Source organism: Orcinus orca, chromosome X (genome assembly GCF_937001465.1).
Source record: "Orcinus orca chromosome X, mOrcOrc1.1, whole genome shotgun sequence".
NCBI lineage: Eukaryota > Metazoa > Chordata > Mammalia > Artiodactyla > Delphinidae > Orcinus > Orcinus orca.
Genome location: NC_064580.1, coordinates 15,279,070 through 15,297,067, shown reverse-complemented (window position 1 = coordinate 15,297,067; position 17,998 = coordinate 15,279,070). Strand labels below are relative to the sequence as shown.

Below are 17,998 nucleotides of genomic sequence, written 5' to 3'. Positions count from 1 at the left end.
AGGTCATTCCCAGCCTCTGAAGAGGAGACTAGACACTTTCATATGAATAATAAACTCTCTGGAGACCCTTCGTTCCACCCAGTAATTTTCAATTCTTGGGACAGGCATGAGCCACCGTCTCATATTTCCAGTCCTTTGCAGAGTCCTACAGGCCCCGCCCCCCGCAAAATTTTTCATTGCCCTGGCATTAACACGGTTTTGCTGGACCTAAACTCTCAGGAAGTATGAGTTGAGCTAGAGAAGAACTGCTTCTCAGTATATAAAGAAACAGGATCTCCTTAGTCCTATGCCATAAATTAGGCTGTTGGAAAGGAACATGGTAGCTCTTTTAAGTCACCAAGATATGGTTCGGAGCTGTACTTATACAACAGGAGAAAGACAGCTACTTAATAAGTCTCAGATGGGGGTTTCCGTTCAGCTTCTTCAGTCCACCGATTTGCTTCTATTCATTCCACGATGTCCATGATATGCTTGTACATTTGCATTCACGACCTAGTGTGAGCTCTTTACTTTTGCTTTCACTTTAAGCTGCGTCCATGAATTGCCCACAGATACTCAGATCTCTAAATCATAGGGTGAATTAAGGTCATGGATTAAATTAGGAATATGACATTGAAGGTGAATCTCTTAGAGCAGCTCTTTGTAATAATTTGAGGGGCTCCCAGGCCCATATGAAAAGTCCACAAAAGCAGTAGACCCTCTTCCCAGAAAAATACACCTATAGACAACGTTTTGCATATAATTGTATAGACCCCTCAGGTTAAGAATCCACAACTCATACCCAGAAAAAAAATAATCCCAATGAGATGTAATAGGCTAGGGTGGGAGGGAGGGGGGGGCAGAATAATGAAGAAGGGCAAGTCCCAGGTGAGCAGCCCCTGTGTTAGTTGAAGTGACATAACACTAGCTGCTGTAACAAACGACTCTCCGAATTTAAGTATCTTGACACATGATGGTCCTGGCCAGCGACTGAGTGACCTTCCCATGGCAAGTGAGTGACTCAGGGACTCAGGATTTCTTCTACCTTGTACCTCTACCATCCCCCAGAGCCTCAGTCCTGTGCAAACAGCCAGCAGGAGGAGAAAAACCAGGGATAGGGTACATTTACTTCTGCAAAGTCCCAGCCCAGAAGTGCTGCCTCTCACCTCCAGTCATATTTCATTGATGCGAACTGGTTACAAGGCCACATATGGGTGGAAATGGGGCTGGAGAATGTACGCCCTGTCAGGGTAACCATTTCCTACAACACTACCACGGAAAGGGGAGCATGAGCTTTTGGTAGGCAGAAAGCTATATCTCTCCCTAAGCATTGCATGCAAGTGAAATCAGGTTAAAATAAATGGCAAGGACGGCCTTGAGAGGGAAAAGAAGCCACCAGAAGACATTATGAAGCCCCAGGCATGTGTACAATAGGGCAGCTGTGGCTCCACCTTACTGGTAGCAAGTAAGTGAGATTGCAGATAAATTGCCTTCCAGTCGCAGAACTTTCTAGAACCAGATGGTCTAGCCCCTCCTTCTCTCTAGCTCTATCCTTCTTTCATCCTGCTTCTAAACGAAAGTGCCAGTTCGGGAGCAATTTCCCATTTATAATGTATGCTTTGTACCCATCCATCTGAACCAGAATTTGGTTGGTTAACTGAAAAAAGAAAAAAAGATAGTTAAAACAGGGAATCATTGAAAAAATGGTATATACGAACTGTAGATATTTTATTTAACTTAAAACATGTAAATATACATTCATTCACTAAACTTTTGTTGTATCGCCAAGTCATTTTCTTTGAATATAAATCTGCTGATAGGAGTTACAGGCTCTCCTTCGCTCATGAACTGTCCCTAAAATGCACTGTCTATGATTTCCAGTTTTGAAAGTAGAGCAAGAATGTAAGACATTTGTGAAACAGGCTCAGTGCATACTCCTCCCAATTTTTTAATGATTTTCAATCTTTTACAGTTGTTTGGCACACACATAATTCAACAGTAATTTTTGTCTATTTTTAAATTGAAGTATAGTTAATTTATAATGTGTTAGTTTCTGTTGTACAGCAAAGTGATTCAGTTATATGTGTGTGTGTGTGTGTATTCTTTTTCATATTCTTTTCCATTATGGTTTATTACCGGATATTGAATACAGTTCCCTGTGCTGTACAGTAGGGCCTTGTTTGTATCTGCTAATCGCAAACTCCTAATTTGTCCCTCTCCCACCCCCTTTCCCCTTGGATAACCGTAAGTTTGTTTTCTGTCTGTGAGTCTTTTTCTGTTTCATAGATAAGTTCATTTGTATCATATTTTAGATTCCACATATAATAGATATTATATGGTATTTGTCTTTCTCCGTCTGACTTAGTATGATAATCTCTAGGTCCATCCATGTTGCTGCAAATGGCATTATTTCGATCTTTTTATGGCTGAGTAGTATTCCATTGTGTATATACATACCACACCTTCTTTATCCATTCATCTGTTGATGGGCATTTAGGTTGCTTCCATGTCTTGGCTATTGTAAATAGTGCTGCTATGGACATTGGGGTGCATGTATCTTTTCGAATTAGGGTTTTCTCCAGATATATGCCCAGGAATGGGATTGCTGTCAACAGATTATATGGCAACTCCATTTTTAGTTTTTTAAGGAATCTTCATACTGTTTTCCATAGTGTCTGCACCAATTTACATTCCCACCAACAGTGTAGGAGGGTTGCCTTTTCTCCACACCCTCTCCAGAATTTAATATTGCGGACTTTTTAATGATGGCCATTCTGACTGGTGTGAAGTGATACCTCATTGTAGTTTTTATTTGTATTTCTCTAATAATTAGCAATATTGAGCATCTTTTCATGTGCCTGCTGGCCATCTCTATGTCTTCTTTGGAGAAATGTCTATTTAGGTCATCTGCCTATATTTTTTAAAATTTTTTTTAATTTTATTTTTTTTGGCGGTACGCGGGCCTCTCACTGTTGTGGCCTCTCCCGTTGCGGAGCACAGGCTCCGGACGCGCAGGCTCAGTGGCCATGGCTCACGGGCCCAGCCGCTCCATGGCATGTGGGATCTTCCTGGACCGGGTCACGAACCCGCGTCCCCTGCATCGGTAGGCGGACCCTCAACCACTGAGCCACCAGGGAAGCCCATCTGCCAATTTTTTGATTGGGCTGTTTTTTTGTTATTGAGCTGTATGAGCTGTCTATATATTTTGGAAGTTAAGCCCTTGTAGGTCTCATAATTTGCAAATATTTTCTCCAATTACGTAGGTTATCTGTTCATTTTGTTTATGGTTTCCTTTGCTGTGCAAAAGCTTATATGCTTGATTAGGTCCCATTTGTTTATTCTTTCTTTTATTTCTATAGCCTTGGGAGACTAACCTAAGAAAACATTGCTATGATTTATGTCAGAGAATTCAAAAGCATTTTTAGCTACCCGTTACTATTACATCTTTCCAAAATTTTCAGCTTTGTTCCCATAGAAACGACTCCTTTTTGCATTCATATTTCATTAATTCACGTGTTGTATAAAGCACTAAATTTTAATAAAAAGTACAACTGGAACGATCGTCATAAACAGGTTTGGAATCAAACACAATCAACTCTTAGTAGGTGTAGGACCCAGCTATTGGGAGCAGAAGTGTATGCTGTATTAGAGTGTGGCTGTGAGCATTCAGTGAGCCATGGACGTCAGTCTTTGTGTTTTGCAGAAGGAATAGGGCGCCTTGGCTTATTTGGTGTGGTCACCAGCCTCCAAGATGACCCACAATGAGTCTTGCCTTTTGGTATTCACACCCTTGTGTAGTCTTCTCCCGCAGTGAACTCATGGTTGGAAGGCGTGACCATTAGAAAATGGCAGAAGTGTCAGTTGTGTGACTGCTAAGGGTAGGTCCCAGAGGGTGTTGGGACTTCTGCCTTGGTGTCTGAGATCCCTCACTTTGGGAGGAGAGGCCGTCATGCCAGCAGCATTGGCATCACCTGGGAGCTTGCTGGAAGTGGAGCATCTCATGCCCGACCTCAGGCATCCTGGCCAATCTGCCTCGCTCTTGTTTGCTTTAATAAGGCAAATTCATCAAAACCCAATGATGTTTTCACACTGCTTGAGGGTATAGATGTGGCTCCAGGGGAAAAATATACATTTTTTCTGATTGCGGCATACCTAGGACACATGGCTCCCGAGAGGGTGAGAAGGCGGACTGCTGCCTCCTGTTATGTACATCCTGAGGCTCTCCGTGGGGTGGCTGTGAGACAAGCCACTGTGAGCTGGAAGGCAGAATTTTTAAAGAGCAAACAGGAGACTGGAGAAGTCATTAATTATGTTATCACAAAAAATATTTGGTGCTTCTTCTTAACATTACAGCTACCGTGCTGCTGGTAATGCCCTTTTATTTGTCCAGGGCGGTTTGCTCCCATTAGATTAGATTAAGTGTCTCATCTAAGGCACAATAACAGATTTGGCCCCATGCTTTAGCTGCTGGCTGTGGTTGACTGATACCCAAGCTTTTGACTCCCTGCTGAGTATCTAAGCGGTACAAGCTGCAGTCAGTGCATTTAATCTACATAAAAAGAACACAAATTGCACATTAGCCTTTTTGAGTTCAGTAATCAGGTTCACACACACACACACACCTCTCTCCCTCCCCCCACCCCTGCTCTACTGGACAATTTGAGACACCCTTGTGTCACAAAAATTTTTTTCTGAGTCAGGTAAAAAGAAAAGTCTTTTGCATTTTAATTGCACTTGATCTGCTCATTGAATGACCCCTGTAATTTATATATTGTTCATAGTTAGTGCTTTCCGCAGTCCTGCTGTGCAGCTGATAACATAATTCACAGGCGCGCACCTTGGGCTCTGTGGGTAGTGGCTTGGCTTTTCCGTTCTTTCTGAGTTGGCGAAATTCTCTCGCTCGTCCTTCAGATTCAGGCGGCTGCAGCTGATGTCAGTCGCTGTCTGCTTGTGCAGGTGTAGCGAAAAGGCCACTCAGTGAGCCCCGGCCTTCTCCTTTGTTTACATTTAAAGATTGCCCTATCCTAGCCAGCCGCCTACACTGTTTGCAGACCAGCTGGCTGTTTGTGACGCAGCTTCCTCCAGTCCCTCCCTGGATCCTGCAATGAATTGGCTTAAACTAGAGCTGTGAAAAGAACCACAGACACGGGTATCATGCTCTCACAGGCTAACTACGGAGGCAGTGATATACGAGACAATCAGTAAATACGAAGGGCATAATAAATAGGGAATGCAGAGATGGCTTTTTTTTGGGTACATTAGATGGTTAGCTTTTGGGAAGTAGAGCCATGCTACCTTGTGATTTGGAAAATATTCTAAGCATTTAAGGCAAATCCGCGGGAAATCAAAGTTCAGTTTTTACAAAATGTTTAGGTGTTTAATCATTTTATTTGCTTTGTAGTCACATTGAAGCTGATTCCACACATTCTCCAGAAGGATAAATGACGGGGTTGAGTTGGATTATTTTGGCCCATCTCAGATTTTGCTTTAGTGGTTTTGCTCTCAGAAGGTTTGAGGGGTGAGAGGTTAGATCCTTGCCGCTCAGAGTATGGTCCGCCGTACATCTGCATCGTCCTCACCTGTGAGGTTCTTAGAAGTGCAGAATCTCAGGATCTGCATGCTGACGCGATCCCCAGGGGGCTTGCACCCACAGTTTGAGAAGCACTGAATTAGACAATCGGGTCTCAACCCTGGCTGCACATTCAAATCATCCAGAAACCTTTAAGAAAATACTAATGCCTGGACCCCAACCCCAGAGATTCTGATCTGATTGCTCTAGGGTAGAACAAGGCACTGAGAGTCTTTACAACCTACTCACATGATCTAACATGCAGCCAAGGGCCAGAATCACAGGATTATGCAAAATCTTAGAGGACGATTCAAAACAAACAGTTCTAAGCCTAAATCAGTGCCCCACGGACATTCCCAAAATCCCCCCGCCCAGGCTCCCTGGGAACCGGCAGGATTTTCAGTACAACTTAACAAGTATTTCTTCAGTGCCTCTTATGGGTACATCTTGCTACACCCCAGAGGTCCACTCAGACAAGCCAGAAGGCAAAATCACCCTGTGAGCGAGACAGAATTTTCCGTAGAGTCCCCTGCGCTGCGATACTGAGAGATCACCCCCTGCGTCTTCTGACGGCTCCATGGGACTCAGAAGGTGGGTTCTCACGCAGCTCCAAAACATGTTCCTTTGTAGAAGTTGTAGGGCACACCAGTCTAGGTTCCTCAGAACCAGTTTCAAAGAATCCCAGTTTCATGGGAATGCATGATTTGCTCTTTTGACATCTTTTCTAGCATATGTTTAGCAAACTTGCTGATTTTTTTTTATTAGAAGAGAGGCATGTGGCCCTTTGGAAAGGATTTTGGAATGGAATCAGAAGACCTGGGTTCGAATTCTTATTTCACCATGAAGCAGTTTGTTATAATGTCTGAGATTCACGTTAAAATTCCTCGCCAGTTATGAGTGACACTGTGTGCCTCAAATTTAGGTTAAGCAATAACCCAGATGTGAATCAAGGATGAACACCCCAGGGCTGGTCTGCGGGCATTCTAAGCAGAGGGGCCCTCGTCCAGAGGCTGCGACTATATGCATTTCCGCTTTTGAGATCACCCGGGTTTTGCTAATGAGCATAGCAAATGTCACAAAGAGGGTTTTTCTGTGAAATGAAGGACTTGTTAATTAGCATGATGAATGACCTCTCACTGGTGAAATCACATGAATTCAAGATATGTGGCCCTGCCCATATATTTTTGCAATACTCTCTACTCTTGCATGAACCAGGTAGAAGAGCCTAGTGACATCTATAGCTCGTACCCTTAGGGATGGCCCCCAAGAATTGAACCCTAAGTGGGCCCTTGCCCAACCATTGGTTAGGAGGATTTCTTATTGCCTGATGCTGGCTGTAATGAGAACATAATCCCTGTCATGCTATGTTGTGGTGGTCGTGTCTATTTTTGAGTAAACCTCTCATGCAAGGCAATAGAATATGGTTTGAGAATTGCTTTCTTCATAACCTTGTCCTGAGGCTGCAGTGGAGTAGCTAGCTCTCATTCACTCAGACCTTTTCTGCTTTTACCATTAGCTACCAAAAATATTCTAATAGTTGAGAATGAACAAATAGGCATGAGTCAGCCGCAACCCAGTTGTGTGACCTTGTGTCTCACATCTAGCTGCTATATGTCTCTGGGTCTCAGTCATTTTATTAGAAAAAAACAAACAAAAAATAACTGGGAGGATCGTCCTAAAGATTTTTTTCTGGCTTAAGGTTCTAAATTAAAAAAAATTCTCACATGAGGAAAAGTCAAACAGACCAAGATACCCTATGCTGCTGTAGATGTTGCTTTTGAGTCCCCTGCGTCCCCCTGTTGGGCCCCCTCAGTTGCATCCCATACCGTGTGACTCTTTTCAATAATCCCAAGCCCCTGGGAAACTTAGACCATGCTTGCCATTCTCTCTGTATGGTCCCAATTAAGTCTGTGGACTGTAAATATGGAATTCTGACAAGGCTCTGAATGTTGCTAAGTTAATAGAAATTTCTGGCAAAAAGCAGAGTGGAGGAGATGATACTCTACAATTATCTCACTTAGCAGAGGCTCCTTTTATTCTGAGAAACACTGGCAATGGGGTTGTTTCAATTGAACATTTTTCTTCAAGGGAACCTAGCAGTGGCGCTCATCTCTCAGTGTGTCTTAAATGAAGCATCGAGTCTGATAACCCCCAGGTAAGCCCCAGAAACTCCTGCTTGGTGCTTTGTGGGGTCAGTGAAGCTATTGCAAGAAGCAGACCCCAAATGGTGAGGCTCAGTCACTTGCTTGTTCCAGCAAAGGAAGAAAAGCATCTTGAACGGACCCGTTGGTAGATAGTTGTTCTTATTTCATCCTCCTAAACAGCCTTGGTATCTTTCTATTGTGGCTTCCCAAGGATTCCTGGCATGGAGCCTTTTATAGCTCCTAATGAAGCTATTGTACTATTTTCAGTCAAGATCTGTGGCGTGAAACAAAGAGGGAACTGACAGAGCTGTTTCCAGCGTAGTTATTGAAAATAATCTCAACCTATTGGGGCCAAAAATAACAGAGATCAAGACAAAGATCAAGCTATTGTTGCAATCTTGTGCAATAGCAGCTCCAATGAAAAAACGCTGGGCAGCAAACCAATGGAGACCATTCATCTCAAAGATTTTTCCTTAGAAAAATTCTTCGGGACCTCTGGCCCCCAGCTCTGAAGTTTTGTTTTGTGCTATCTAAATGTTTGTTGGGTTTCAGCTTTGTTATGTGTTTTCTAAAAGAACTTACCTTTCTCTTAAAAGACGGTATAAAGTGAAAGACGCATTAAGGGCTTCAAGTAGGTTGTGATTGCCTATTATTGTATCTGACTGTGTTTTAAATAATGGGAATATTAAAATGTGAGTAGCAGAAGTCTTGGTTAAAATGTCCATGAAAGATAACCAGGAAGGGTTGATGGGTACTTCCTTAAGGTGATTTGTATTTTTAAAATCTAGTATTTGGCTACTAATAAGTTCATTTGTCTGCAGTTTTATAAAACTAAAAAGAACACTTAGTCTGCTTCTTTGAAAGGGTCTAAATATAAAACCCCAGTGATCTTAATGTTTTCCTCAAACCAAATGCAGTGCTCCTTGAACTCAGGTCAAGACTTTTTCTTAGATAATACACGCATGCCATTGTTCGTAGCAGCACTGTTCCCAATAGCCAAGAGATGGAAGCAACCTAAATGTCCATTGACAGAGGAATGGATAAAGAAGATGTGGTACATATATACACAATGGAATACTACTCAGCCATAAAAAAGAATGAAATAATGCCATTTGCAGCAACATGGGCAGACCTAGAGATTATTATATTAAGTGAAGTAAGTCAGACAAAGACAAATACCATATGATATCACTTATATGTGGAATATAAAATATGACACAAATGAAATTATTTACAAAACAGAAACAGGCGCACAGACATAGAAAATAAACTTATGGTTACCCAAGGAGAAAGGGGTGGGGGAGGGATAAATTAGGAGTTTGGGATTAGCAGATACAAACTACTATATATAAAATAGATAACCAACCAGGACCTACTGTATAGCACAGGGAACTATACGCAATATCTTGAAATAACCTATAGTGGAAAAGAATCTGAAAAAGAATACACACACACACATACACACACACACACATATCACTTTGCTGTACACCTGAAACTGACACAACATTGTAAATTAACTATACTTCAATTAAAAAGAACACTATATATAAAATAAACAACAAAGACCTACTGTAGAGCACAGGGAACTATATTCAATATCTTGTAATAAACCATAATGGAAAAGAATATGAAAAAGAAAAATATATATATATATATATAACTGAATCACTTTTCTGTGCACCAGAAACTAATACGACATTGTAAATCACCTATACTTCAATTAAAAAATAAATTAAAAATTAAAAAATAATTTTTCTTAGATAAACATTAAATGAGTATCCACTATACACCAATTACTGTGCTAGATTAGAAGTATACCCTCAAAAAATTGTAAGGAGGTACAGATACCCATTTGAGAACCACCAGCTACCACCCTGATTTTGAAATGCATGATCAAACTTTGAGCAATGGGAAGTGCTAATGAGAACCATCCCGTACCCTAAGAGACCAGTGGGAATGTGATGCAGATGCAGTGACCTAGAGCTTGGAAGGAGGAGGGGTTGGAAGGCTCAGGGGTTCAGCTTCTGAATTCACCCCATTCTCATCTCTTCCCCCTTGTTCTTCTGTCTCTGAGGACATGGGTCTCTAGTCAGGAGTAAGTCAGTGGGTCATTGCATCGAATGTCTCAGCCACGGCTGTACTTCAGAATCATCTGTACAACTTAAAAAAAATACAGATTCCTCAACCCCTGCCCAGATTTCAGAATCAGAATTACTAGGGTGGGGCTAGGGATTCCACATTTTTAAAGCACTCCCCTCACACTTCTGATGCACATCCAGTGTTAAGACTTACTGGACATAGAACCAATATATCCAGAACATTTTGTGCTAAAGGGCCAGGGAGCCATGAAAGAAATAGAAAGCCAGGTCCCAGCCTACGAATGATTTCTCACAACCAGAGGGGAACTTTAGGGAGAGAACAAGAAAATAATAGAGGAAGTGAAAGGAAAACAAGTAACCCAGAAGGAAGGCCGTGGGATTGTGCGCTATTTGCTGTTTCAGATGTTGGAAGTAGTATTTAAGCTTTTACACAAGCATCCTCACTGCTGATATTTGTAAGTCCTGAAACCAGAGTACAAATGGATGCCCAAATATATATCTAAATACTTAAAAGTTATAAAGCTAATAAACTGTTATTCAAAACATGTCCGTCCTCCTGCCTTGAGAAATACACCTTTGCAAGACCTGGAAGACCAGGTTTGAATTTAAAGTTATTGCACTTCTTGGAGTTCCGCACTGGACCATAATGACACGGGGAGAGGAAGCCTGGGTCACCAGCCTGTAGCTCACCCACCCATCTCTTCCCTCATAGACCCCACCTCCTGCTATAAGGAGCCTTGTGGGCACATGGACCAATGGGCTGGAGTTTCCACCTAAATTCTATTCGCAGTCCCTGCAAACAGCTACCCCATGGCCTTACCTCTAGCATATGGTATTCATACTGGCTACACTATCTGCCTTTGGGAGGAAGAACCCAGGGAAGAAGCCCATGCAGGTTCTGGAAGCTGGATTGAGCCATCTGGTCAGGGAACTCCAAGGTTCCTGTCACGTAAACCATGTTCTAGAAGATTTTGACCTTGCTGGCTCCTCCTACATCCTGCGGGAAGGGGCCCAGCCAGAGTGGGGTTCTTTAATGGTCAAGGCCAAGGATAGGGCCCCTCTTGATGGGATCAAAGAATAGCACTGTGTAGAGGCAGGATAGTGGATGAGTCTTACAAACTATAGGCTTGGCCCACAGAGACATGAAAATCAGTGTGTGGAGAATAGCCCTAGAGAAAAATAAGTTTAAATTATTCCCCATACTTTTTGTCCCAGATGTGGGTTCAAATTTAGATCTACCAGCCATACTTGTCTCAGGGTTTTTAATCAGTTAGGATTAGGTTCAGATGGAAAGTAGCAGTAACATTAGGTTCAGCCAAAAAAGAAAAAAAATAGCAGTGGCATAAACAAGACAGAAGTTTTTCTCTTTCACATAAATGTAAGCAATAAAGTCTACTGTAGCAACTTTAGAATCAGGGTCACAGGCTCCTTGTATTTTGATGCTCTGCCATCCTTAAGACTTGGTTTCTACTTTGTGGTCCAAAAATGGCTGCTCAAGCTCCACCCATCACATCCATATTCCAGCCAGCTGGGAGGAGAAAAGTGTATCCTATTTAAAGATACTCTCCAGAATTTGTATAGCACACATCCACCTCTGTCTCATAGATCAGAACTTAGTTATGTAGCCACAAGTAGCTAAAACTTGCACCCAGATAAAAGTGGAGATTCTGTTCTAAGGAGAGAAAGGAATTGGGTGACAACTAGCAGTGTCTGCCAAGGGGCTTTTGACTTCAAACAATAGAAGCTGACTCTGGAACATTTAAGCAAAAGGAGAATTTACTGAATAGCTGTTGGGTGGTTCAGATATTTGAAAGGCTGAGTAGGAGGTCAGGCTCTGAAAGTGGGCAAGTGATTTCTCTAGAACACCACCATCAACCCAACCCTCAGAGCTGCCAACACCACGACTCTAAATGCTGCCATCGATGCTGTGTATAATTTCTCAAATGTCCCTGCAGCTTGGCATCATTCTGTCTAGAACCGTGCTACATGTGACTAGTGGTACCATATTGGACAGTGCAGATGTAGGACATTTCCATCACTGCAGAAAGTTTAACTGGACAGTGCTGTTCTAGGCTCAGAGTCCTAGACCAAGGCATCAAATTTGACAAACTAGTTTATGTGCCTACCTCTGGGCCACCAGGAGTACCCTCACCAAGATGCAATAGAACTCATTCAAAATAGGAAGGGGGTTTTGATGCTGAGAAGCTAAAAAAGCAGGAAATGTCCTCTGCACACTTACTGACAGTGTTATCTTGGGCTAAATACTTCTCAAGCCTCCATTTTTGCATTTGTACAATGGAAATAATGATAACTGCCTCTTAGGATTGTTATAAAGATAAAAAGATATGAAAACTACTAGGACCATCGGGGTTAATAGAGTGTTAGATATAATGCCTTGATTGGACCCTGGTTTGAACAACCAGCTGCAAAAGACATTTAGTAGACAATTACAGGAAATTTTTAATATAGAATGAGTGTTAGATAATATTAGGGAATTATTGTTAATTTTGTTAGGTGTGATAATGGCATTGTGATTATATAGGACGTGATAAAGTTTTTAAGGGTAAAATATTATTATGTCTCTAATACTAATTCTAAATACAAAATAGATGAAACAAGTATGACAAAATGTTAATTATTAAATATAGACGACAGGTAAATGGATGTTATTCTCCTTAGTCTCTGTTATTTTTGACTTTTTTTTCATAATTTATTCAAGAAAGAAAGAAAAGTACTAGGTTCATACCAGGAGTTCAATAAATGTGAACTTCTCTTCTTCTCTCCATAGTCTTAGGGACCTCAAGTCTTCTCAAAGCAGTTGGAATGCTTCCCATACTTTCCCACCCAGTTTTCCCAAGGCTTCACCTACTTAAAGGCTTCCTGTCCTTTTTGTGACAGCATACTCTCTGTATCTGCGGAGACCTTTGAATACAAGGAGTAGTTTGCCCAGTAACGGAAGGGGCCCTGCAAAGAGGCACTTGTTGACGGCACCGATACTGGCTGGATTCGAAGTTTTCCCCCTTGTGCCATAGCAGGGGTTCAAAGAAAGAAAAGTCAGTGTACCAGGGTTTGTTTTCACATTTGTCGTATCAGCCCCCTTTCCTGACGCCTAATCCAGAAAGAAGAGGTGTCGGGAAAGAGAGGGATGTGGCAGCCCATTTTTCATTTTTAGTTGAGTCACTTTTTCGGTAAATGTAGAGGAGGAAGGGATACAAGTTTGGAAGGTTTGAGTCATCTCACAAAGACCGCCTGATTTTCTCTCTGAGTGGCATTGAGAAGTGACTTCTCAAAAACATGGATTGTAAAGCATTTGGTAAATAAACAGCAAACTATAAAGTCTAAATAATGTCTTCCTGTAGTGTTGAAATATCAACAGTTTCCCTGTGTATGTGAGATTAAGTCAAGTGGAATGCCAGCCTCCTGGCCAAGATCATCAGTGCAAAGGCAAACTAACTTATGGTACAGGATCTATCTTTAAGTACCATATGCAAAAACATCAGCTTTGTACACAAGAAGCACGCATCTTGAGGCCTATAGCCACTCTCAATATTAGGGCTGAGAAATTAGTGACTAAATAAGACAGCTAGGTTTTTTTTTTTTTTTTTTGCGGTTACGTGGGCCTCTCACTGCTGTGGCCTCTCCCGTTGCGGAGCACAGGCTCCGGACGCACAGGCTCAGCAGCCACGGCTCACAGGCCCAGCTGCTCTGTGGCATGTGGGATCCTCCCGGACCGGGGCATGAACCCGTGTCCCCTGCATCGGCAGGTGGACTCTCAACCACTGCGCCACCAGGGAAGCCCAAGACAGCTAATTTTATATTTGGCATAGTAAGTGAAACAATGAATAATGGCATTTATTTTTATTTTTTTAAATAAATTTATTTATTTATTTTTGGCTGCATTGGGTCTTTGTTGCTGCACGCCGGCTTTCTCTAGTTGCGGCGAGCGGGGGCTACTCTTCATTGCGGTGCATGGGCTTCTCATGGCGGTGGCTTCTCTCCTTGCGGAGCGTGGGCTCTAGGTGCGCAGGCTTAAGTAGTTGTGGCACGTGGGCTCAGTAGTTGTGGCGCACGGGCTTAGTTGCTCCGCACCATGTGGGATCTTCCCGGACCAGGGCTCGAACCCGTGTCCCCTGCATTGGCAGGCAGATTCTTAACCACTGAGCCACGAGGGAAGTCCCTGAATAATGGCATTTAAAAACCAAATTTCCGCCTAAAACAGTATGTTTCAAGGTTTAACGGTGAACCTTCTCCTTCCAGCAATATGGTGGTGGGGGGGTGGTGGGTGTGTCGGTGGTAGAAGGAGTGCTCTGAGGAACTGTCCCACTGCACAGCAGCTATGTCCTGCGTATAAAACACTCTTCAAGGCATTTCTGGTCTTGCAGATATTGGAGAGATTCCCAAAGGCTTCCACAACAGCTACCCACCAAGCAAAACCTAATCCAAACCTGGACCAGAGCAGGAAGCCTTAAACTGCAAGCAGTAGTTGTGGAGGGGAAGTGCCCTGGGAGTAGATACCAATAGCAATACTTACAGGAATACTGAGATATGGACCAGCATTCAGGTGGGCATGCTGATCCTGGGACCCGTTTACTAAGCTAAGAGCCTCACAGTGGCCAAAGTGGTCTTAGATCAGAGGTGTCTTCAACTTTCTGCTGAAGCAAATCCTCCTTGGAAAAAACTTCCCCACCTTAGACCTAGAGGACTCCCACAGATTAAAATCAAGCAATAAGCTCACAACATGCTAAGGCAAGCCACCATGAGCCAGAGGTGGCATAAACAACATGTGATAGATTTGGATCTCCACCATGACTGGACATACAAAAAATTTCAGACACAGACTACAGAACAGCTATGTATGAAGTGTTTAAAGACATAAAAGATACAATCACACAGATAAGCAGGCAACAGTAGGCTAGGAGAAATAATCAGAAAGATTTCTTAAAATTAAAGTATAGTTGATATACAATGTTGTGTTAGTTTCTGGTATACAGCAAAGTGATTGTTATACATGTATATACGTATTCTTTTTCGGTTTCTTTTCCATTATGGTTTATTACAGGATGTTGAAAATAGTTCCCTGTGCTATACAGGAAGATTTTTTAAATGGAGCTTCTATAAATAAAAAAACAATTATTGAAACAAAATCCCAAATGGACTGGTTAAACAGTAGATTAAATCCAGCTGAAGAGAGGATTAGAAATTACCCAGAATGCAGCACAGAGAGGGAAGGAGATGGAAAATACGAAAGAGAGATTAAGTGATTGGAGGCTAGAATGAAAAGGTCAAACAGGAATGTAAATGGAGTTTCAAGCTAAGGCGGGGACCGGGGGAGGGAGAAAGAAGAAAGAGAGTGATTGATTTGAAGAGATAATGTCATGAATCTTCCGAGACAGATGAAAAATGTAATAACACATACACAGGAATCATAACTTATACCAAGAAGGATATTAAAAAAAATGAAAATTCGTGCCTAAACACATCATAATTCAACTGCGGAACACCAACTGCTGAGAGATCTTAAAAGGGGCCAGAGAGAAAAGATGGATCATCCTCAAAGGAATGACAATTAGACTAACAGTTGCCTTGAACAACAATGCAAATCAGAGGACAGTAGAATAATATTTCCCAATTGTTGAGAGAAAATAACTTACAGCTTAGACTTATGTGCTCAGAAAATCATATTTCAAGGAGGGTAAAATTAAGATACTTACAAATACACGAAAACCAAGGGATTTGCTACCAAAAGATCTTCTAAAGGAACATCTAAAAGTTATACTTCAGGAAGAAGGAAAATTATGTTGGAAGGATGATCTGAGATGCAAAAAGGAATGGTGAGCTTTAGAAACATATATGCATATGAGCAAACACGTAAAAATGTATATATATGAACAAATAATATTTGGGAAAAAAGGAATACTAAAGTTGAATTTATAGAGTTAAGAAAAAATGACAAAAATAAACTATTGGACAGTAATCACATACAAGGCAGGAGAGGGAAGTTAAGATCTCCTAAAATCCTTAGGAATAATGTTAGAGAACAGGGGTTGGCAAATTTTTTCTGTGAAAGGGCAGATAGAAAATATTCTAAGTTTTGCAGACCATACAGTCTTTGTCATGACTGTGAAACTCTGCCATTGTAGCATGAAAGTGGCCATAGACAGTATGAAAATGAAAGAACGTGGTTGTGTTCCAATCAACCTTTTTTACAAAGACAGGTGATGGGCAGATTTGATCATTGGGCCACAGTTTGCCAATTCCTGTTCTATAGGGAAGTCAAAATGCTGTTTAATTTTTGACTTTGCAGTTAAAGATACATGATAAAATTTCAAGAGTAATCACCAAGAGAATAAAAAAAAGAGTCTATAAAGTCCAAACAAGTAAAAAGGAACAATGAAATAAAGAAACAAATAGAAAGTAAGCCGCAAACAATCCAAAAGATGGCAAGAAATGAGAAAGAAAAAGAATCACAGAGAAAGCAGGACAAATAAAAACTTAAAAAATGGCAAGCCAAGTCCAAATATAATAGTAACTGTTACTCACCAAATATGCAAGTGAATTAAACTAGACAATTAAAAAACAAATTGTCAGATATAGGGTTTTTAAAAATATAGCTATATGTCCATTACAAGAGCCACACTTAAGTCATAAGTATGCAGAAAGGCAGAAAGTAACAGGATAAAAAAGACACACCAGGCAATTACTAACCCAAAGAAAGCTACATTGGGGAATATAGACTTTAAGATAAAAAGCATTATCAAGGTTAGGAGGGGTCACTAGATCATTAGAAAGGATTCAATTCCTCAGAAAGATAAAACAATTCTAAACGTGTATGCACCTAACAAAATAGCCTAAAATGCATAAATATTGGCAGGGGAAACAGCCCATTGGGAGATCCTAGGAGTAGGTGATGATTTTAGGAGCTTAATGAGATTGAGCACTTCAGTAACCAGGGTCACAGAATCATGTGCTCCCTATCCTTAAAAGCAGAGCCACACCCCCAAAATAGAGTAGTGTTAAGGCCACCTAACACCATGAGAGAGAGTACTTGCGTGTGAGTGTGTTTTAAACTTAATTAATTAGAGAGATTCCCCAGGGAGTGTCGGGGTGCTAGAAGATTCCTATTTACATCATAGCCCAGGGGCTGGCTGGATTCCATTATTGGATTCCCTGCACATGTGCCCCGGAAAAACCAAGCAGAAGCGAGACCATATGGCCAGCATGAGAAGAGGGCTAGTGGGGTCAGTTCACCCTGCGCAAAGGAGATCCATCCCAGCTTCATTTATTTCAGGAAATGGTGACTTGGCCGGCTAAGGTAGATATTAGGAACACTGGGAAGAATCTTCTAGGGAAAAAAAACCCAAAACACTCAAAACACAATTCTGAGGTCATTAATCATTAATCACCATTCTCATCATCACCATCAATCAGTCAGTTCAGGCTGCAGTGGGGTGTACATAATATTGAGAATATCTGCTCTTTGCCTTCAAAGATCAGCCCACTTCCTTTATAGAATAAAGGCAAGAAATCAGTGATAAGGCAAAAAAAATGTCCATCTCGTTATGTACATGACTCATCTCTAAAAGGCTGAGTCCAGGACAGGTGATGGCTCAGAGGCTCTGGGCGTGGCAAGGCCGAGTCCCCTAGAAAATAGGTGGTGGGAGGGGCTAAGGGAAACTCACTAAACATGGCTGTTCTGAGAATCAAAGGTGGGTAAGAGAGGTGGGGCTGAGGGCTTGGAAAGCAGGATGCTTTAAGCTTTTGGTTGCTACAGGAGTAGTGAGGTGTGTTGCTTCTCTTCCTTTGTCTCACTCCCACCCCACCCCCCCGAGTTCCCCTGCTAGATCAATTCCCCACCTCTCTCTGCCTTGCTCTGTGCCTGGGGAAGTTGAGCACTGTGGATGGCCTCGCCTGGGCTCACTGGCTGGCCAGCTTCCCATAGAGACTAAGCAGGAAGGCGGAGGGCAGGAGAAGAAAGCGGTGAGGATCCTTCCTCCTTGTTTCCTCTCTGCTTTGGCAGTGAATCACTTCGGCACTGTTGAACCTCCGAACATCCTTTGGCTATAAACAGCCCTACTGTAATGATAATGGCTAGCATTTATTGAGTGCTCGCTATGTTTCAGTGCTTGCTATAACTCAGCACATTATACAGATGAACTTACTGAATCCTCCCAACCGCCCTGTGAGGTAGGTACTCTATTTACAGA

At 41.9% G+C, this 17,998-nt stretch overlaps 1 protein-coding gene across 1 annotated transcript in view; it reads left to right on the top strand.

Moving 5' to 3' along the window:
* The window catches only part of RAI2 (retinoic acid induced 2), a 218,645-nt gene that overhangs the window by 49,580 nt on the left and 151,067 nt on the right, over positions 1 to 17,998 (top strand). The window lies entirely within an intron of this gene.